At 43.8% G+C, this 23,781-nt stretch overlaps 1 protein-coding gene across 1 annotated transcript in view; it reads right to left on the bottom strand.

Moving 5' to 3' along the window:
• Positions 1 to 23,781, bottom strand: part of MAP4K1 (mitogen-activated protein kinase kinase kinase kinase 1) — a 250,064-nt gene that overhangs the window by 204,102 nt on the left and 22,181 nt on the right. The window contains exon 2 of the mRNA XM_077480613.1: positions 18,093 to 18,410. The gene's annotated coding sequence lies outside the window, so the exon portion shown is untranslated. The remainder of the gene's footprint in view (positions 1 to 18,092; positions 18,411 to 23,781) is intronic.

Genomic DNA, 23,781 nt, shown 5'->3' with positions numbered 1-23,781 from the left:
TAAATTTTATTGATCTTTTTTTTTTTTTTTAAATAGACAAAAATTGTGAATATACAAACATATTAACCACTACAGTCCTGGACCAATAAACACCTTAAGGACCAGAGGTCTTTTTCCAATTTCGCACTGCGCTGCTTTAACTGGTAATTGCGCGGTCATGCAATATTGCACCCAAATTTCTGCAGCTTTGCCAAAGACAGGAAGTCCCATCATTTCACTTTAACCTATTTTCCTTGTAAACCAACAACAGCTAGATGATATAGAGCTTGCCACGTCAAGTGGGCGGGTTTTCTTCCTGGATCTTTGCAATGAGGCTTCCTCTTTGTGTCTCTAGTCAGATACAAGCCTCCATGGTTGATTTGAATATTATCACATATATAAAAGTCAGGATTTCTGCAAATGAGAGATAAGTAGGTATATCTAAAGTAGAACTATAGCCCAAACTTTTTACTTTTTTTTTCATATTGGGTAGAGTAAGGGCTTGTTCACACTTGACTAAATTTCTAGCGCTTAACAAATGCTCCTATGGTGGTAGTATGGGCTTTAGTATGGGCGTTGGACTGAGAAAGAGCTTTAGTATGGGCGTTGGACTGAGAAAGAGCTTTAGTATGGGCGTTGGACTGAGAAAGAGCTTTAGTATGGGCGTTGGACTGAGAAAGAGCTTTAGTATGGGCGTTGGACTGAGAAAGAGCTTTAGTATGGGCGTTGGACTGAGAAAGAGCTTTAGTATGGGCGTTGGACTGAGAAAGAGCTTTAGTATGGGCGTTGGACTGAGAAAGAGCTTTAGTATGGGCGTTGGACTGAGAAAGAGCTTTAGTATGGGCGTTGGACTGAGAAAGAGCTTTAGTATGGGCGTTGGACTGAGAAAGAGCTTTAGTATGGGCGTTGGACTGAGAAAGAGCTTTAGTATGGGCGTTGGACTGAGAAAGAGCTTTAGTATGGGCGTTGGACTGAGAAAGAGCTTTAGTATGGGCATTGGACTGAGAAAGAGCTTTAGTATGGGCATTGGACTGAGAAAGAGCTTTAGCAAACACCTTAAGGACCAGAGGTCTTTTTCCAATTTCGCACTGCACTGCTTTAACTGGTAATTGCGCGGTCATGCAATATTGCACCCAAACGAAATTTGCATCCTTTTCTTCCCACAAATAGAGCTTTCTTTTGATGGTATTTGATTGCCTCTGCGATTTTTATTTTTTGCGATATAAATGGAAAAAGAGCGAAAATTTTGAAAAAAAAAGATATTTTCTTCTTTTTGTTATAAGAAAAATCGAATAAACTAAATTTTAGTCGTACATTGAGGGCAAAATTTATTCAGCCACATGTCTTTAGTAAAAAAAAAGTCAATAAGCGTATATTTTTTGGTTTGCGCAAAAGTTATAGCGTCTACAAACTACATTTTCTGGAATTTACACAGCTTTTAATTTATGACTGCCTATCTCATTTCTTGAGGTGCTAAAATGGCAGGGCAGTACAAACCCCCCCCCAAATGACCCCATTTTGGAAAGTAGACACCCCAAGGAAATTGCTGATGGGTATGTTGAGCCCATTGAATATTTATTTTTTTTGTCCTAAGGGATTGAATAATGACAAAAAAATAAAAAATATTTTACAAAAAGTTGTCACTAAATGATATATTGCTCACACATTCCATAGTTATATGTGGAATTGCACCCCAAAATATATTCCGCTACTTCTCCCGAGTATAGGGATACCACATGTGTGGGACTTTTTGGGAGTCTAGTCGCGCACGGCACCCTGAAAACCAATCACCACCTTCAAGATTTCTAAGGGTGCAAATTTTTGATTTCACCCCTCACTACTTATCACAGTTTCGAAGGCCATAAAATGCCAAAATAGCACAAAACCCCCCAAAATGACCCCATTTTGGAAAGTAGACACCCCAAGCTACTTACTGAGAGGCATGTTGAGTCCATGGAATATTTTATATTTTGCCACAAGTTGCGGGAATATTACAAACTTTTTTTTTTTTGCACAAAGTTGTCACTAAATGATATATTGCTCACACATGCTATGGGCATAAGTCAAATTACACCCCAAAATAAATTCTGCTGCTTCTCCCGAGTACGGGGATACCACATGTGGGGGACTTTTTGGGAGCCTAGCCACGTACGGGCCCCCGAAAACCAAGCACTGCCTTCCGGATTTAAATATAAAATGCTACCAAAAAAACTGTTAGCGATGGCAGGGATCAGGCCTGACTCTGCGATCGCTGCAGTTATGTGTTTAGTGTTTTGTAAGTGACAGTGATCGATCGATACTGCACTTGGGTGGGCTGGGCGGAGGGGCAAAACGCAGGTGCTAGCAGGTATCTGGGCTGATCCCGCTAACAATGCGTTTTTTTGGAACCCTAAACTGCTGGGGACGCTAGTATAGATCTGATCAGATCAGATATTGATCTGTTCAGATTCTATACCACTACGGGAGGTTTATGCTTTGCGTGTAGGTGTTAGCGGTACTGGCACTAACCTAGCGCTGCCTGGGGCGACGCAGACCCTGACCCTAAAACCTAATTGATATCACCCGCCGGGTGATCAGGGGGTTAAACCTTTATTGGGTAATAAATGGTGGGTGCCCTGATGCTATAAAAAACAAACTAACCAGAGTCACCTGTAACACTTATACGGTGATCAGTGGTGAAAGGATTAACTAGGGGCAATCAGGGGGTTCAAATTTTTATTAGGTAGTATATGGGGGTCCCTGGCGCTATACAAAAACCTGACGGGGAACCTAAATAACTAACTGGCTAACCAGCGTCACCAGTGACACTTATACTGTGATCGCTGGTGAAAGGGTTAACTAGGGGGAATTAGGGGGTTAAAACCATTATCGGGTAGTATATGGGGGTACCTAACGCTATAAAACCTGGCGGTGAACCTAAAAAAATAACTAGCTACCTAACGACACTAGCGACACTAATGCAGCGATCAGAAAAACGATCGCCTAGTGACACTGGCAAAAGGGGGTGAAAGGGTTAACTAGCGGCAATCAGGGGGTTAAAACCATTATTGGGTAGTATATCGGGGTACCTAGCGCTATAAAAACCTGGCGGTGAACCTAAAAAAATAACTAGCTACCTAGCGACACTGATGCAGCGATCAGAAAAATGATCGCTTAGTGACACTGGCAAAAGGGGGTGAAAGGGTTAACTCTAGGGGCAATCAGGGGGTTAAATCTTTATTGGGGGGTGATAGGGGGCTACCCTGGACCTAACACTAACTGCCCTGACAGTTTTTACTGTCACAACTGACACTGAATACAGAAATGATCACTGCAATCAGTGACACTGTGACTGGGGGGGGAGGGGGGGCGGGGGGGGATCGGGGGGGGGGTTTGTGTGCCTGTGTGTACCTACATGTCAGTGTAGTGTTGGTGCACACTTACTATTAGTCTTCTCCTCGTAGTCCGGTCAAAAAGACCGCCCCGAGGAGAATGACATCACTTCCTCCTTCCTGTGTAAACAATACACAGTGGGAGGAAGTTCGTCATTGGCCACGAGCGATCCAGAGGGGGTGGCCAGAAACCAACGGCCATCCCCTCATCACGGATCGCTCCTGGAGGGAAACGGACCGCCGTATCAAGCGGGAGGGGGTCCGATCGGACCCCCCACCCGCTGGAAGGCAGGCACGTACATGTACGTGCTTGTGCCTGCCTGTGCCATTGTAATGACGTACAATGGCAATACGGCGGTCCTTAAGTGGTTAAAGACTGTCTTATACAATCAGTGGGTTTTCAAGTTAAATAAATACATTCAATTTTCATCTATTTCCCACCCGCTATCCCTTATTTCCCTTGTCCGCCCCCCGCCCTTCCACCCCCTGTGCTGTTGGGCCATACTTTCATACTTATTCTAATAATGCCTGGATGTAGTTTTCTGTATTTTTGAATGCTCTCCACTTTTCCCATGTTGCCCAGTATCTATTCATTTGATTGTTTTCCATTTTAATTAAATATTCCATGTTGTTGATAAATTCAATTCTCTGTATCCAATCTCTAATTGGGGGCTTTTTAACTTGTAGCCAATTTTTGGGTATCAGCGCTTTTGCTGCGTTGAGTAAGAAGGGTATCAGTCTTATTTTTTTATTTTCCTTTTGGTTTGTTTTTTGTTTTGTGTTTTGGTTATGGCTTTCTTCCTCTACCCCATAAAACAGACATTCCCTAGGACTATATGGTATTTTTTTCCCCGGTTATTTTTTCTATATAATCTATTATTTTATTCCAGTAGGATTTTATCTCTGCTCCACAGCTTCAAACAAATTTAAACACACTGTAAACACCTGCCAGAGTATTTGTGAAGCGTTACCATAGACTTGAATGGGAAGCGTTGAAAGGCTTTAAACGCCTTCTGATTCGACATAAGCTTCAATTTTGAAGTGAAGCGACGCTAACGCTTAATGTTGTGATGTGATCAGCACTGTGCGCTGTCCATTGTATCGTTTTCATAGGTGTTTGAGGGGTGTTGTTAATGCCCCTCAAATGCCTGCTTTTAATGCCAGTGTGAACTTAGCCTTAGGGAGGGTTATAACCCCTGTTGGGTTTTTTGCCATCTGTATCCCATTAACCATGCCGACCGCTGCACGAGGATGTAAGTCCCTACTTTGGGGGCGGATATCGTTCTTATGGCAGCAGCTAGCTGCCATAACCCCGGAATCTCCATGTTCGGCCAGCGGTCGGCTACAAGATAAAAGTGGTCTCTGCGGTGATAAAAGTGATAAAAGATCACTTTTATCAGTGCCCCCCTCCTGCAGCGATCCAGTGCCCTTTGCCGCTTACCGGAGCCGTCGGCAGTGGTGAAGGTGATCGCGTCTGTCTCCTTGATAGGTATGGAGACGAGTGAGGGGAAGATGGCCCCCACCCGTCTCCATACCATAGCAGGGCGGAAGGGACGTCAAAACACCACTTCTGCCCATACGTCTTAAAGGGACATTTTTTTTGTTGTAATTTTTGAAAAAATTACAAAATGTTTTTGTTTTGTTTGCATTTAAGTCCAAATATGAAATCTGAGGTCTTTTTGACCCCAGATCTCTATTCTCTAGATTTCTATTACAAGGTATGGTTACATTCCTTGTAATAGGAATAAAAGTGACACATTTTATTTTTATTTTTTAAAAACAATGTAAAAATAAAAAAGGTAAAATAAATAAGAAACTATTTTTTTAACCGTGCCCCGCCCCCTCGTGCTCGCGTGCAGAAGCAAACGCATACGTGAGTAGCGCCACATATAGAAACGGTGTTCAAGCCACACATGTGAGGTATTGTCGTGATCGGTAGAGCGAGAGCAATAATTCTAGTCCTACTAGTCCTAGACCTCCTCTGTAGCGTAAAACATGCAACCGGTAGAATTTTTTAAATGTGGCCTATGGAGATTTTTAAGGGTAAATATTTGTCGCCATTCCACCAGCGGGCGCAGTTTTGAAGTGTGACATGTTGGGTAACAATTTACTTGGCGTAACATTATCTGTCACAATATAAAAAAAAAAAAAAAAAAAAAAAAAAAAAAAAACTTAGGCTGACTTTACTGTCGCCATATTTTTTAATACAAAAAAGTGTATTTTTTTTTTTTTTTAAAGTGCACTTGTATGACCGCTGCGCAAATACGTGTGACAGAAAGTATTGCAACGACCGCCATTTTATTCTCTAGGATGTTAGTAAAAAAATGTATAATGTTTGGGGGTTCTAAGTAATTTTTTTGCAAAAAAAAAAAAAGTTTTAACTTGTAAACACATCTAAAAAAGAAGCCTTAAAGTTGTTAAGATTTTCCTTCACTTTCTGTCCCATAGCCAAACAGGGAGAGCAAATCTCTGCAAATTAACCACTTCTCGCGGTTCAGTTATCCTGACTGGACGTCATAAGACATCTTTCAGGATAACAGCCAGCCTGCACCCATGGGGGCACGCAGTGTGGAGATCGGTGGTGTGGCGTGTCAATCTGACACACCGCAACACCGATCTTGGTAAAGAGGCTCTGACGGAGGCTCTTTATCACATGATCAGCCGTGTCCAATCATGGCCGATCACAGTGTAAACAGAAAAAAAGCTGTTTATCATCTTTTCCTCACTCGCGTCTGACAGATGCTCAGTTGCTCTCCTGACAGGGGGGTCTACACTGAATGATTATCAGTGCAGCCCCCCTGCAGATGGCCACCCAGGACCACCAAGAATGGCCACCAGGTATGCCAGTCAGTGCCCAGACATGATGCCAATGTCCAGCCGCAATGCCTGCCAGTGCCATCAGTGGTGCTTATCAGTGCCATCTATCAGTGTCACCCAACAGTGTCAGTGCCACTCATCTGTGTCCATCAGCGCCACCTTTCAGTGCTACCCATAAGCACCCATCAGTGCCACCTATCAGTGCCCATAAGAGCCACTTATGAGTGCCCATCAGTGCTGTCTATCAATGCCCATCAGTGCTGCATCCGTGCCGCCTATCAGTGCCCATCATCAGTGTCCCCTCATCAGTGCCCATCAATGAAGGAGAATGAAACATACTTATTTACAACATTTCATAACAGAAACAAAGAAACTATTTTCAAAATTTTAGGCCTTTTTTTTAAATTTGTTTAGCAAAAAAAAAAAAAAAAAACAAAAAAAAAAAAACACAGAGATGATCAAATACCACCAAAAGAAAGCTCCATTTGTGGAAAAAAAATTATAAAAATTAAAATTTTGTTTGAGTACAGTGTAGCATGACCGTGCAATTGTCATTTAAAAAGTGGCAGCGCTGCAAACTGAAAATTGGCTTGGGCAGGAAGGGTGTAAAGTGCCCGGTATTGAAGTAAAGGAACCCCCAGGTCACCAGAACTAGTGTCCCCATTGGAAGATTTCCCCTCTATTATTTTTCTGGGGACAACCCAAAATTTGTGATTTTTTCATTACTTTCACTTTCAATTATAATGGTAAACAGAACAAATAGAAAGGGCGAAGCTCCTTAACGGAGGAACAGACAGCAATACAAACTGACAGGGGGTCTACTCCCCCTCCACTGTATCCAAAACGAAAAAAAAAAAAAAAAAAAAAAAAAAAAAAAAAGTTTTGCCTTCAGTCAAACTTTACTATCCCTTTTCCATTACCAAAAGCTAAATAAAAAGGTGTTCCCAAATCACCTAATTACTAATGTAGCACTACCCCCGAAGGAGCTGCTGGTTTTATTCGGGCTTACCGTTACCTCACCTGCTCGCCTCTTCATCTTAGGGGAGTCCTTCAATAGAGGGTTAGAGGACAAGGGGGAGTCCAGGCACCTAGTAATTGCAGGTTAGAGGTATTAGTCAGATCCAGAGGACAAACAGCTCCACAGACTGGATCCAGCAGTCACCAGATAGGTCCCTTTCACTTGACCTAGCAGCCGATGAGATGCTCAACAAAGTCTCTGCCACAGACTTGTTAACTGAACTTAGAGAGTTTTGAGATTTTTTAGGAAGAACTACCATACAGTACCAGATTCTTTCAGCCGACCCGGCGATACTGTAAGAATATTGATCCGGGTTGCCTCCTCAAGCTGAGTTTCCAGGCTCCTCCAGAGACACCAGCCTTGCGCTCAGTCTTCTCCTGGAAAAGTCCTCCCCTGGACCCTCCAGCTTTTCTTGGCTTCTCCCCACAGGCGAGACGGTACAGGACCACTCCTGGATCAGCAGGCCCCAAGACGTTCCTGGGCCTACACTCTCAGTTGAGAAGCCTCGGGCCAGCTGGCCCTGAGGCGCAAGACTATGCGACACAGACCCCAGGCCAGGAGGGCCCTGGGGTTGGGATCACGGACCCTGGAAAACGAACCAAAAAATATGGCGTCGGTACCTTAAATACCCTCTCCCAGAATGCACAGCAGGGAAACCACACCCACTGAACCATTTTTGAGCAAGAGATGGCATTCAATGCATCCAGCCTGCTGCTGTTCCACACCCACTGACGGTGACGGTGACACCTACGGTCAGGTGGGAATCAGTGCAACCCAGCTGGACTGGTACAGAAACCAGAACTTTTAGAGGAATTAGTCTGAGCAAAACTACAGCTTCAGACAATTAAATTAGAAAAAAAACAATAGCGTCTGCTCATCAGGAGCAGGGCGCTACGCTAACAAAAAGAAGACCAGAAGATTAGTGTACTAAAAAACAAAACAAACAACAAAAAGACAACTGTACTAAAAAGGGAAATTCTGCTTGTGTTAAAAATAAATAAATATTGCAAATATAAAATTGCTGCACACTCCATTTTGTAATGTAGCGCCGGCTCCTGAAGAGCACACGCTATGTGTTTTGTCATTTAACTTTTCCTGGAACCGCAGTTTGGTTTTGGGTTTAATTACTCCAAATTTTGACCTCAGTACCAGTCTGGCTGGACTGCATGGTGTTCTGCCTGACCATAGGTGGCGCTGTCATCCCTGGCAGGGTCAAGAACGCAGTCTAGTTGGGTGCATTGAGGGTTTACTCTCTCTCAGAGCCAGCCCAGTGGGAATGTCACTCTTGCTGTGCATTCTGGGAGAGGGTACTTAAGGTGCTGACATCACGTTTTCGGAGTTCCGGTCCAGAAGTGCTTTCTGGCTGATGGTCCTGGTCCTGCTGATCAGCCCCTAGGATTCTCATGGCCTGGGGTGCGGATCCACCTGACTACAGGTCTTGGGGCTGGCTACCCTGAGGCAAAGAAACTGAAAGAAGGATTCAAAGGTGGTCCAGTGTTGCCTCGGTTTGTGGAGAGGCCCACCAACTGTGAAAGTATCCAGGGGAGGGCTCTTCGGGAGAAGGCCACGCAAGGGTTGGCTTCTCAGCAAGAGCTTGGACAAGTTGAAAGACCCCAAGTGAATCTGGTCTCGCGTGGTATCGCCGGACCGGCTGCAAGATACTAGTACCATGTGAGGGTTCTCAACGTGTTCTACAAACTTTCAGTTTTACTCAAGTGTTCTATAGCAAGTCTGTAGCAGAGACTTGGTCTGATTGAAACACCCAGTTGGCTGCTAGGCCTGGTGAGAGAAGGACTATCCAATAAGGGTGAGGATCCAGCTGTGAATGGCTATTCTCTGGATTTCCTGATGTGAGAGACTTTTTTCCTATTTGAATTAGCACTAAAAGTACCTGGACTTTCCTACCTAAACCCTCTAACCCTATGTTGAGAGACTGTGTTCGTTAACTATTTTTGTAAATAAAAATCCCTTTAAGTGGATCTGGCGTAAGTCTCTACAATTCTTGGGCCATCTGCCTCGGAAAACCCCTAGACACACACAAGGCAAAGAAGGTAACGGTATAGCCAATTAAATCAGCCACTCCTTCGGGGTCAGTGCTACAGTAATTTAAAGTTACAAAAAAATGATGATACCATTTGGTTAAAAAACATCAATGCAGTATGGTAACCTGGAGGCATTTTGTATACCCTGTACAGAGCACCTCAAGAATTGTCATTTTCTACTTGTGCGATTGTCTCACTGATTTCCCCAGAGGTCTACACAAAGATACAAATCACATTTTTGAGCATTCCTCTATAATAGGAATATCATTTTGAGTGAGATTTTCCTTAAGACCCCATTCACACCTGAGCGTTTTGTAGCTTGAAGCCTGAAGCTACAAAACGCTAGAGGGGAAAAAATCTATTATTCTTAATGGAGATGGTTCACATCTCCACTCCATGTCGCCTGAAGCTCAAACAAGTTCCGGACCCTTTTTTGTCTCTCGAATTGAGCAGATTTGGGCGTTTTTCTTCTTTTAACATTGGTGACCTTTTGTCATGCACAAAATCGCGGCAAATCGCAATAAAAACCGCCACGAATCGCAGTAAAAAACGCTGCTTGAAAACGCTACGCTCAGGTGTGAATGCAGCCTAAGGCTGGGTTCACATTGCAGCGATGTGGGAACGCCGCGAATCCGCTGCGGGTTACCGCATCGCATACCTCCCGGCGGTAGAGTTCACACTGCCCTATGCGAACTGCTGGGAGTGTCAGTGAAACGTTAATGAAACCCCCAGATCAGTTTGCATATCGCAGTGCGATCTGCAAACTCGGACAGGAATCAGATCGCATGGTGTGAACACCCATGCGATCCGATTCTGCTGCGGACCAAAAAAAGGGTCCTGTGCGAGTTTGTCTGTATGGCTGAAGTCGCATCGCACAGAGATTGGATGTGATTTGCACTGCAGTGTGGTGCGAATCACATCTGGTTCTTGTCACCGCTGCAATGTGAACCCAGCCTAAAGGTTAAATCAGCTAAGGGATGCAGAGACAGCAACTTTCCTCATTAGAACATTGAAAGTGCACCAGCTGAATTTAAATGATCCAGACCCTCTCATTCAGAATCATTCTTAAAAGGACATAGTGGAACAAACAGCCTTTTCTTCAGCACTGTAGCACCCTCTAGTATGCAGTCTAGTGTAGGAAAATTTATTTGTTTTTTTCACTTCAATAGTTCTTTGAGATTTACACTTAATACAGGTTGAAAACAATACCAATAAAAGGAAAAAGACGCAATTGCTCATCATGGCTTATATACATCAAGGTGTTTCTTACGAAGTAGTTACTTAGGTCTTGTTTTGTTTCCCATTTGTAAAACCATCTCCTTTTTACCCCCATCTCCCTACCCTCTACCCACCCCCTGCCCTGTGCAAGCATAGTACCTTTCACATACACACAGCATTTCTAAATACGTTATGTTGTGAAAAAGTGTCTTTTCTTTTGTGGTGTCCTTATTTCCCTTATTTCCCCTTTCACCTCAATAGCCCACCACCTTTATACAAGTGATTTAAAATGAAAGCCCTATATCCATTTTGTAGCAGCCTATAGATTTCTTCCGGGTAGTTCTACTGTATTCTCTGCTCTCTGTCCCTCAGGGGGGGGGGGGGGGGCAACCCATATTATCCAGCCAGGGCTTCCACATCTTCTAAATCTTTGAAAGTTCCCTCTTCTGGTGTATGCCACTTTTTCCTTCCACACTGTAGTGTTTACCACCTTTACCCATTCTTCCGGTGCCGAAGGCCTCCATGATTGCCAATTTTGTGCAATCAAATTTCCTAGCTTGAAATAATTATTTTGATATTACTATTTTAGAGTTTACCGGTACTCCAATTTCCTCTTTATATCCTAATACACATATTCTATCTACCAACTCTAAATGTAGTTCCAAAGATTTTATTAATAGTATCAAGTATTTCTGCCTAATACCTAAACAGTTTTGGGAATCTCCAGAACATGTGTATAAGGTCCCCTGTGTCTTGACACCTTGGGCACTTGGCATCTGATCTATGGCTGAACTGGAAAAGCTTCTTAGGGGGTGTAATAAGCTCTATGTATCAAAAACAAAAGGAAAACGCATTTGTAACTCACGGTAACTGTGTGAGTCTGGTAGTTGGTTGGGGCTACTGTAGGTCAGGCTGGAGGGCTTTACAGGTCAGTCTTCTAATACCTCCTAATTTCTAGAAGCTTTTGAAAGTTTCTAGAAGCTAGTGGATGGAGGCCAAGATGCCCTGATCTGCATATTTATAGAATCTGGCAAATACCCAGGCAGGCCTAGCAGGGTGACTGGGTCAATCCTTAAATATGGTGTTGGGAGGAAGATGGAGTGAAGAAGCTGTGTCATATAGCCTGGGAGGGGAGCTCTGCTTCAAGGCTGGGAGCTGAGAAAGGAAGGAGGACAGAGTGATCTCTACTACCCCACAGTCTTTCCAAGAAGACATCCTGGCTTTCAAGGAAGGCCTGAACAGCAGTCTCTTCCAAAGCAGCAGGATTCCAGGGACTGCGTGAGTACCTCTACCTATATCCCCAAGTCCAAATAGAGAGAAAGCTGCCAGATGCAATATCTATTCTAACAAGCTTTTCTGGGACAGTGCCAACCAGCTAAACCTAATCTCTAATTCTGGGACACATTACCAAGCGGCAAGGTGGGCTGGTTTTTTCAAGAGGGTGGACATGGTGCTCTTGCAAATTGGGACTTTGCTAAATTTCCACTAAGAGGACACAGAGCTCCTATAAAGGAAAATTCTTAATGCCAATTCCTGAAAGACTGTTGTTGTTCCAGAGGGAATACAGTCAAGGATTTGCCATTTTTTGTGGTGTGCATAGTGAAGGTTGTTGTCCTCATTTGTTGTTCTTCAAGTCTAGCTGGGCATCCCATAATCCCTATTCCCTAATCCAAGTTGTTTTCCCCAATAAAACAACAAAAACAAGCCTATGGACAGATTCTTTGTCTAAGAATGAAAGGTGAAAAATACGTGTTGCCTGGCTGTACAGGAATAGGGGGACCCAAAATCCAGCGGCCCTCTAGGGGGTAGCACTACAAAGCATAAAAAGATAGGAATCTGCTACAAACGTTTGTTAAAAAGCTTGCAATGTACATTTTTCCGTTAGAATGATTTTCCATTTTTTGCCATCTGTTTCCTCATTGGGGAGATTTCTGCTCACATCTCATCCCACATCTCATCCCAGGTAAAAGAAAACTTCCATGTTCAACAATTGTGACAGTTGTCAAGGGTCAAGGTCTGGATTTCGCTAATGGATAAGCAGATAGCAGTAAAGATCCAACAAGTGCAAAAATATATTTGTCTGGTGTCACACTTCAAAATTTACACTTTGAAGTTAATCCAGAAACTTAATATGTACAAGTCTAGAGGAGATAAGGGGAAGGAGAAACATAAATGAGACCTTTAAACACACTATCTCACAAAAGTGAGTACACCCCTCACATTTTCGTAAATATTTTATTATATCTTTTCATGTGACAACACGGAAGAAATTATACTTTGCTACAATGTAAAGTAGTGAGTGTACAGCTTGTATAACAGTGTAAAATGTTGCATATTTTAAATAGTTGCTCGTCTTTCAAAACGCTCGTTAACCACGTTACTCTTAAAACAAGGTTCCACTGTACACACACACACACACACATTATATATATATATATATACACACACACACACACACATATGGATGGACTTGTATCTTTTTTCAACCTGATTAACTATGTAACACACACACGCACACACAAACGCACACACGCACAGGTGCTGCCCTATAGCTAATCTGTATTATTTTACTGAAGTGGTAGTTGATGCTTGGAATAGACTCCCAGTAGAGGTAGTAAGTGACTCAATAGTAAGTGGATTCAAATATACTTGGGACAAACATAGATCTATACTCAGACTAAAAAGTTAACAAAAAAGTATTGTATAAATGTTTATAAGAAGAAAAAAAAAGAAAAGAAAGAAATGGATCACTTAATCTTTTTTCTGCCATCTACTTCTGTACTACTTTCTGTATCTACTGTACATTTACTTTATACTAAAGGCAAGTTCCCCTTAGTCAGTCTCTCTCTTTCACTTTTTACATGGTATGGTACGAGATGTCAAGACCTTTAGAAAAAGGCAACTGGCAATTTTTTTTGCCATCGAAAAGCAGAACTGAAATTTGTTTTTAAAGGGCATTTATTTATACCAATAAGAGGAAATGAAGGTGAAGATTAGATTTCAAATTATGATTACAAACTAGAACATTTAGTGAACATGGTATATTTTTGGTAAAATTCAATTAAAGTAAACCCTGACGTGAAATAGAATAAAAGTACAGTTGTAATGCAAGCACCATAAGTTGCCATATTATTACCATCCCCTTCCAGAGAACCACCAGAACCCCTCAGACATGGGCAGAATAAGCACATTCCTTGTCTGAATGCCAAAGCCAGAGTGCCTGGTGCCACTTGTCATGCTATGTGAAGGCATTTATATAGAAATACTGGCATTTAGAAAGCCAGTATTTGTAGAGGAAATTCCGGGCCCCCCCCGCAGTTCTGTGTGGGGGAAGGGTCAAGTGAAAGAATAAAATGGCACATACAGTGCCTTCTGTGTAAATGCATCCCTCTACTCATTAGTGCAATTTCAATTGCATCTGCTGTTGCACTGCACCACACAACATGAAAATGCAAATGACATTATTCCCTGTGGTGCCCGTTCATATCAATGCAAAATCTGGTGCAGAACATTTTTTTTGAAAAGCGCAGACACATTTTTTGGTCTTGCAGACTTCAATGGGAGCACATGAAAAATGCATGCACAGGCTTTTTTTGGCGTTTTTAGCAAGGTCCTACAAAAAAAAAAAAAAAAGAAAGAAAAAGCATCAAAAACGTGCACACAGACACAAAAAAAAATGCACTGAAAAACGCATGATTATGCTGCAGAATTAGTGTGAACTGCGTGGGCTCCTGAATTTCCTATACAAATACTGACTTTCTAAATGCCACTGGTGTGCAGTCATGTTGGAACAGGAAGGAGCCACCCCCAAACTGTTCCAACAGAATTGGGAGCATGAAATTGTCCAAAATGTCTTGGTATACTGACGCTTTAAGAGTTCCCTTCACTGGAACTAAGGGGCCAAGCCCAACCCCTGAAAAACAACCCCACACCGTAATCCCCCCCTCCAACAAATGATTTGGACCAGTGCACAAAGCAGGGTCCATAAACACATGGATGAGCGAGTTTGGGGTGGAGGAACTTGACTGGCCTGCACAGAGTCCTGACTTCAACCCGATAGAACACCTTTGGGATGAATTAGAGCGGAGAGTGCGAGACAGACCTTCTCATCCAACATCAGTACCTGACCTCACAAATGCGCTTCTGGAAGAATGGTCAAACATTCCCATAGACACACTCCTAAACCTTGTGAACAGTCTTTCCAGAAGAGTTAAAGCTGTTATAGTTGCAAAGGTGGGCCAACTCAATATTGAACCCTACGGACTAAGATTGGGATGACATTAATTTAAGTTAATGTGCGTGTAAAGGCAGGCGACCCAATACATTTAACGATATAGTGTATGTAGAGAAACTAAATCTACAATTGCACTCACAATTACAAACTTGCACCACGCTTGTCACAAAATTCTGCTGACACATCCATCAACCCATGGAAGGATGGATGGCGCCGCTCCTTTGTTGAACCAGCTCCAGGCTCTGTTGGCGGCACTTGAAAACCCCAGGAGTGGCCGCTCTCCAAGCTGACACACTGCTGGCTGGAATGAACAGCGCATGTGTGGCTCAGGCAAAACTGGCATCAGGACTCTCCATCTCTGCTGGATATCCAAGAAACGGATTGGATAGCGGCTGCCAGGACGACGCGTTTCAGAGGCATAGCCTCCTCTTTCCAAAAAACTGTGGTCTACAGTGATTTTTTGGCCCTATGAACTCTCTCTCTCTCTCTCTCTCTCTCCCCCGGACAGGTTCCCATGAGGTCTTCATTAGCGCAAAAACTGGTGTATATTAAATGCTTGCTATCCAAGGGTGTTTTAAATCGCAACATTACAATTTTGTTTTACGGTTTTTTTTTTGTTTTGATGGAGCAGATAAGAATTACAGATTCCGTCGAGTTTTTGTTTCTCTCAGACTTTTTGTCACTTCCTGTGTAAGACTTGTACAAGTAATGGGCAGTATAAGTGTCACCAGGACAGCAATACAAAAAAATGTATGTTTGTCTTTGTCCCCAGCCATTGGAGGGACTCATTACCTCCAGTCCTGACAAGTAGTAGTAATTTCTCCAAAAAGGACGCAGACCGCAATAAAAATCTGACAATGGATCAAACCCCTCACAGACCTAGCCAAAACAAAATATACAATTTTGTATGGAGTTGGGTTTTAAAAAGTAGGTTTACCCAAAACTATGGCATTATGGGCAGATCACCAATGACAAGTCCTGTTTAACACAGGAGCCCACTAAATAAAAAGCTTCCTGTTCATTCATAAACTGAAGCATAGTAAAACACAGTTTACTATGCCTCAGCTATGAATAAAAAAATAAAAATAAAAAAACACCCAGAGTCAGTGATTGATACCAATCACTGACTCTATTCATTAAGACACGGAAGGGGCCGGTAAATGTATCATTTACCAGCCCCTTTCCCACTCTCCATCCTGACACATACCCCACAGTAGCCGTTGGGAGGGGGAAAACCCAGGAGTGCTGCAGGGGGCGAGGGGGGTCACTGAAGCACACAGGGGCCCAGGGCAGCAGGACAGGGATAGGGAGGTGGCGGGAGCGGCACTGATGCCTTCCATTTCCTTCCTGCAGCCGCTGAATGTCTGCAGATGGGAGAGGAGAAGAATCGGTCATTCAGCGGCAACATGGAAGGAACGGTTCCTCGAAATGCCTGGAGGATGGGGCCGGGTCGCAATGGTAACCCCTGTATGTACACCCCTAGAAGAAACTAATATATAACAGTAAACAATTTGTGGCTATGTGTAACAAAAAGACAGGCTTGATCCACCCGCCAGCTTGTTGACAGTTTTTGGGCATTTTGCCAAGGCACCCCTGAAGAATCCAGAAGGCACACCAGGGTGCTATGGCACACTCCCTCCTGCCCCCTACATCTTAATATTGGTTTCCCAATTTGATGGGTAGCTTCACTAACCAGCAGTGGCGTAACTAGAACCTTCAGGGCCCCGATGCAAGAAACCATGAAGGGCCCCCCTGAACCCCAGCCAGGGCCCTTCTCTCCGAGACTGGCGGTGGAACTCCAGGGTGTGGTCACAGGTATGACCTTTGTGAGCCCTGTAGTTCCACCACTGGTATCAGTAGTTTTTTTTATTATTTTTTTTATTTTTAGGTGCCCCATTGGGGGATTGTCCCTAGGCAGGATGGAGTCCCCATCCCCAGAAAAGATGAGGTCCTTTTGTGCAGGGCAGATGAAGTTACTGCCCCCAGGTGAGAAGGGGTCCCTGTCTCCTGGGGAGGTGGGGGTCCCTGTCCCCACGTGAGAAGGGGTCCCTGTCCCCAGGGGGAGATGGAGGGGGGTATGTAATGGTGTGTGGGGGATGGGGTCCTCTCACTCACCATGACCAAGCTGTAGGCCACGCAGTCAACCATGTTGGCTTGCGCCCCATCCAGTGTGCTGGACGGGCGATCAGCTTATTGCAGTGTTCTTTGGGGAGCCGTCTCTCTTAGGGCTGCACTGCATTGTGGGCTTAAAGTTTGTTTACCTGGGAGAAGTATACAGTGCAGTGTGGGCCGGACTCAGGGGGGGGCGGGACTCTGGCTGGGGAGAACAGACATCGGACTGAGTGGCAATGCATGGAGCAGGAGAGGGGTACTCTGAGGAGCCGGCTGAGGACACAGGTCATGCGGGGAATGCACAACTAAAGAGCAGCCAGTGCGATAGTCGAGCATGGAGCTCTGCTAGTCACCCTCCACCTCCAGCCACACGTGTGCATGGTGCACTGGTACCCCTAGCTGCCTATGCTGCTGCTGGCCATATGTAGAGGGGGCTGCATGGGCCCCCTGCATCACAGGGCCCAGTTGCGGTCGCGACTGCTGCACCCCCTATAGTTACGCCCCTGCTAACCAGTAAGAAGATGTAGTAGTTGGCATGCCAGAGGCCAATTTTCTATATTGAAGTTGAGATTTGGCAAATAGATCTTCCAGCCTCCTGGTACATTAAGACTGATAGCCTAAAGTGAAACTATATGTCCCAATCACTGCAGCCCGCCGTTCCACAATCCCAGGTCCATTTTGGGCCAGGTGGCAGTGTCAAGTAGTGTGCCGCGGCCCCATCCATTTCTATAACTATCCCATACTAATGGTGGCCTTCAGCCATCCAATGGAGTACAGACTCACAATGAGAATGATTAGGCATATGACGTAGGAAGAAGACCCAGCCAAGATGTTTTGCTTGCAAAGGTGCTTAGCAGGACCACACAGTAAAATCTCTGGGGCAGGGAAGAAGGTAAGCATTTCATCTTGGCTCCATTCTTGGCACCTTATAGAGCAGCCTTTCCCAACCATGGTTCCTCCTGAGGTTGCTAGGGGTTCCTTGAGCAATGAGCAATTTATGCCTCTCAGATAAGTAACCACTGACACCAATGATCTCTTTAGCTATCTGTTAATGGGGGATTCTTTGCAATGATCACAAGAGTATAGAGTATTTTTCCCAGTAACCATCACACTAAAATTTACCATGAGATGTAGATATAGTAATTATTAGCAGACCTTCCTGGAGACAAGAAATGTGTTCATGGGTCCCTCCATGTTAAAAAAAAAAAAAAAAACTCCTAACGTTGAGAAAAAACCATTCCCCTCTGGGTGATCTATGTACATTACAAATATTTTAACAAAACTTTGTTGCAGATTCCTACCTTTTGTTATTCTTAAGAAATCACTGTTTGTTCCTCTGTGCTGAGTGAGTTTGATGGGAGTGGTTTCATAATTATCAACCAGCTGTGCACCTGCAGGGCTCTAATGAGGGAGGCTTCTGGGTCTGCATCCCTTTAGCCGTGATTTCCTATTGAAAGTATTTCACCAAAAATTCGATTTTTGTTGCAGAGAATGCTGAAAATCTGACTTGGTATCTTGGTGCAGACTTCTAGGAAAATCAGCGAGCCAATCACACAAGCAGGAAGTGATGTTTCTGGGAGGGCGTTCTGTACACATTGCATTTTCAGAAAATCGCAGAGCTGTAGATTGAAAAGGAACGGTAATTTTTAATAACATTAAATTACAATATGACTTGTGTCGCACTTTTATACAGTATATTACTTTTTCTTTATTTGCCATTTTGTTTCCCACGAAAGCGGAGTTACCGTTTAAGAAAGTCTATTACAGATGTTGAGAGCAGACTGCACACAGTACACTGCACTGTGCATGCTCTGCAGGCAGTGCACAAAAAAATAAAAATTATACTATTGATAGAGATTATATATATATATATATATTAGGGCTGTTACTGATTAAAATTTTTGTGTTCGATTAATCTATTTTTTTTTAATCGATTAATCGATTAATTTCGATTAATTATAAACGCACATACAGTTTTTTCAATTTTTTTTTTATTAAACTTAAAGAACAATGTAGAAAGTTAGTTTAACTTATAAAACGTATCTAGTATATCTAGGCATCACTTTAGCCAGTCACGAAGACATACCAGGGTGTTTACATTTTCTGGAAGCAGACAGGATCGCATTTTATTTACGATATACCCTGAAGAACTGAACAGTCTTTCACACGGAACAGATGTTGCCGGTACACAAAGAATTGTCTGCACAAAACTGCTTAGGACAGGAAAACGATGGTTATTAAGTTTCCACCACATGAGCGGATCCTCCGTTTCTGGAATGGGAGCTTCTACTTGGTACCGCGTCAGCTCGGCCTGTACACTGTGTACTGCATCTGATTCGTCAGCTGAGGATTGTGATTCAGAGTCGCTCAGCAACAGAGTAAGTTTTTGTTTCTTCGGCACAGGTACTTTTGTCTCATCATTGCTTTTTCCTTCTAAGTCTGTTGGACGTCCTGCTGGCTGTGTTCTATCGTGGAAGGCCCTGCATGCATTCGACAATGCTGTCCACACTGCTTCGCGTTTCTCTCTTCTTAAACAGGTGAGTTTCTTGTAACGTGGATCTAAAGCCACAGCCATTTGCAATATTGTCAAAGCATCAATGCCTTCAATTCTGTTTGTGAAGTCGTTCAATGTTGCAGTTTTGAATCGTCCAATATAACCTGGATCGTCATCATTAACTATTAACAGTCTACGCAAAAAGGCCTGTAATGGAAGAACGGCAGAACATGTCGCATATTGTTCCCCCCCAACATATTCCGTAGCATCTGCAAGTGAACCTAAGACTGATGTATATTTGGCCATTTTGTCCCAATCTGACTCTGTCAGTTTTGGTCCACTGTAGTTTTTTGGATGATCAATGTGATACTGCATTATGGCATCTTTGACTTCCAGCAATCTGGCTAACATCATGTAGGTACTGTTCCAACGAGTTGCCACATCCTGTTGCAATTTGTGGAACATGACATCTTTCGGCGAAGAGACACTGGAATGGCTGCTCTTCAGTTCAGATGTGTTGGCCGAGCTGTGCTTGAAATGTCCAACTAAGTGTCGACATTTTGCCACAAGAGGTGATGAGTCAGCTGCCTTCAAACCTGCTAATATGCTAAGTTGAAGACAATGTGCGATACATGGTATGTGACTGTAATCCGTTTGTCCGATAGCAGCAACCATGTTTCGTGCATTGTCCGTTATGATACAGCATATTTTATCGGTGATGTTCCATGTTGCAGCAAACTCTTTATAGAAACTGGCAACGTTTTCAGCAGTGTGTCGTTCATCCACAAGTAAGCAACCTAAAGCTACTGATCTCAGTTTCCAGTCGGAATCAATCCAGTGTCCTGTTATACCACAGTATGATTCATTGTTGTTTGAGGTCCAAAAGTCAGTAGCGAGAGCAATACTGTGAATACTTTCTATAGCTTTCTTATGCTGTGTTAGTTTCTCGTTGTACATCTGACCAATTACAGCATCGATGGTACGGCGAGTGGGTAACTTATAAGTCTGGTTTTGAAGAGCTATACGTAGTACTGTTTGTAGTCCATCATCTTCCACAATTGCTGTTGGACGTCCTGAACTGGCAATCCACTGAGCAATAGCAATTTTCAAGTCCGCAGAAACTTTGTCACTTATAGGCTTGTTTGACTGAGACGACAAGAAATTAGATATTGATTGTACTGAAGAACTCTTCTGCCGGTCACTGTTGACAACGTGTTGATACTTAAGTGGATGTTTGTGCTGTAGGTGGTACGTCAGCGATGTATTTGAACCACGAAAAGCAAACTGTTTATTGCAGTGAATGCAGTAAACTTTGTTGCCATCGTCTACTTTGCCATCAGCAGTTAGTCTAAAAATGAAATGCTTGCTCAACTTTCCGCTTATATGCTTAACTGCAACGTTGCTTTCATTGCTCGCCATTGTTGTTTACTGTCTAAACATCTATGTAAATTAAAATGTTATATAGAACGCCAAGGATCTCTTTCCGTCACATTGTTAACAGTGGAGGTTTTCAAGTTCTCACAGAACGTTTCCCTTTTTGCCCCCTTCCCTTGATGGAGCCTGATGCATCCTCCTGCTCCACAGATAGGTATCGCAATCCAGTGGGTGCAGTTTGCACGCATTCAGCAGGGTAAGTCTCACTGTCCAGGCTATAAAAGCAGAAAGAAATATGCAATCAGTGCAAAAATTAATAAACCCCCCCCCCCCCCCCCCCCGTATGCAAGCTGAACACTAAGGAATTTCAATTTCCACAAAAAATATACACTGTCCAGGCTGTCCGGTGATGTCACGGACATTAAGGGTGCAACAGATCAAAAAACTCACAGTTTGGATCATTCCTCAGATCAGAGTCACGGATTGGATAATTTTTCGGAACACCACCATATATAGTCCCCACTGTAATATCCACATCTCCCCCCATACTGCAATACCCACATCTCCCGCCATACTGTAATATCCACATCTCCCCCCATACTGCAATACCCACATCTCCCGCCATACTGTAATATCCACATCTCCCGCCATACTGTAATATCCACATCTCCCGCCATACTGTAATATCCACATCTCCCGCCATACTGTACTGTCCACATCTCCCCCCATACTGTAATATCCACATCTCCCGCCATACTGTAATATCCACATCTCCCGCCATACTGTAATATCCACATCTCCCGCCATACTGTACTGTCCACATCTCCCCCCATACTGTAATGTCCACATCTCCCCCCATACTGTAATGCCCACATCTCTGCCATACTGTACTGCCCACATCTCTGCCATACTGTACTGCCCACATCTCCGCCATACTGTACTGCCCACATCTCTGCCATACTGTACTGCCCACATCTCTGCCATATTGTAATGTCCACATCTCTGCCATACTGTACTGCCCACATCTCCGCCATACTGTACTGCCCAAATCTCTGCCATACTGTACTGCCCACATTTCTGCCATATTGTAATGTCCACATCTACCCCATAATTTACTGCCCACATCTCCCCAATACCTTAATATTAACGATTGTCTGCTCTGTCCGGAATAGACAGCAGGCAGACCCATCCATCTTCAGAGTAGACGGAACAAACAGGCGGGCGATGATGACGTCAGCGCGCCACTACTAAGCCGCCGTCGGGTGGACCAAGATGGCCGCGGCTCCGGAGCTAGGCCGAAGCCGCGGCCTTTCCTATGGGCGTGACCGCGGAGCTCACTCCGCGGATCGTCCTCGATCAAAATAATTTTGATCGATCAAAGAAATTAACGATTAATCGAACAATTAATCGTTAATTTCCGCAGCCCTAATATATATATATATATACACATACATACATACACACACACACACACACACACACACACACACACACACACTACAACAATAGTCACCCTTGAAAGCAGCTCTGGTAACAATAATTCCTGCTTTGAAATATCATATCATAAGGCTATGACAAATTAACAAGAATCTCCACTCCCTTATCCAGTAAGAGCCAGGACAGGACGATTAAATATAAAACAGCTATAGCAGTATACATTTGTGGATCTTTACTATTTTTCAGAGGCACATTCATGTGACCTATCACAGGATGATCTAATGTAGGGCAGCCTTTCTTAACCACTTACCTCCTTCCTGACTAGGCAATTTTTTGCGATACTGCGTTACTTTAACTGACAATTGCGCGGTCGTACAACGCTGTACATAAATAAAATATATGTCCTTTATCCCACAAATAAAACTTTCTTTTGGTGGTATTTAATCACCTCTGCGGTTATTTTTTGCACCATAAACGAAAAAGACCGCCAATTTTGAAAAAATAAATAAATTTTGTTTTAATTTCTGCTAAAACATATCCAATTTAAAAAATGTACAAAAAAAATAAAAATCAAACTTCTTCATAAACGTAGGTCAATATGTATTCTGCTACATATTTTTGGTAAAAAAATATCCCAATAAGCTTATATTGATTGGTTTGCGCAAAAGTTATATTGTCTCCAAACTATGGGATATTTTTATTTATCTATCTATTTATTTTTACTAGTAATGGCGGTGATCAGTGACTTATAATGGGACTGTGATATTGTGTCAGACAGTCGAACCCTGACATTTTTGGGAGACCAGCGACACCAACAGTGATCAGTGCTAAAAATATACACTGTCACTGTACTAATGACACTGGCTGGGAAGGGGTTAAATATCAGGGACGATCAAAGGGTTAAGTGTGTGCCTAGCTAGTGTGTTTGTGTACTGTTTGGGAGGTGCTTTTACTAGGGGGAGACATGGATCCTTGTCCCATGTCTCCCCTACTGCCATTCTGCCTCTGTGCTGAATGGTTGGCGGGTGCCAGCAGGCATCGAGTCTGCGGTAACCGCAGATCAGCTCCCACTGTGTATAATTATAGCGGATGTGGGTCATGGTAGCACGTGCGTTTGTCTGAGACCCAGAAGTGTTGGATCACATTTTAGGTACTTGATCCGGGGGAACCAGTGCCACCTTGCCGCTGTATAAGTTATATGGGCGGCAAGCGGTTAACCAAAGTTCTGTGGCAGACAGAGGTTGCTAGGGGTTCCAGTTTCTGCCTCTCAGATAAAGTAACCACTGACACCAGTGGTGGCTGGTGGGTTTTTCATTTGGGGGGGCGGCAAACAAGCACCTACCCCCGCCCCTCCAGGCAGCTGGTGGCGCAGCATTGACAGCACCCCCCTCCAGGGTGGTCCATGGAGCCGCACTGACACTCCAGGAGGCCAGTGGCGTGGCACTGACAAACCCCACCCTGGGCAGCCAGTGGTCAGGCACCTAAATGATCTAGGGCTGGCAGGCTGTGGTGTACTTTACTCCTCTCCTGGGGTGCTGGCAGCGGCTCTGGCGTCTGTTCCTCCCGAGGCTTCCTCTGCCGCGTGCCTCCTCTCTGTTCCTCTGTCCCAAGCACTAGGCATCGAATAGGATCGCCTGATGCTTTGGCCAGTCGGGAAACAGGTCTCACGACCTGCCTCCTGATTG

This window comes from Lithobates pipiens, unplaced genomic scaffold, assembly GCF_037356315.1.
Source record: "Lithobates pipiens isolate NorthernLeopardFrog02 unplaced genomic scaffold, aLitPip1_a1.2 Scaffold_1, whole genome shotgun sequence".
Taxonomy (NCBI): Eukaryota; Metazoa; Chordata; class Amphibia; order Anura; family Ranidae; genus Lithobates; species Lithobates pipiens.
This window is presented reverse-complemented; position numbering and strand designations above follow the sequence as displayed.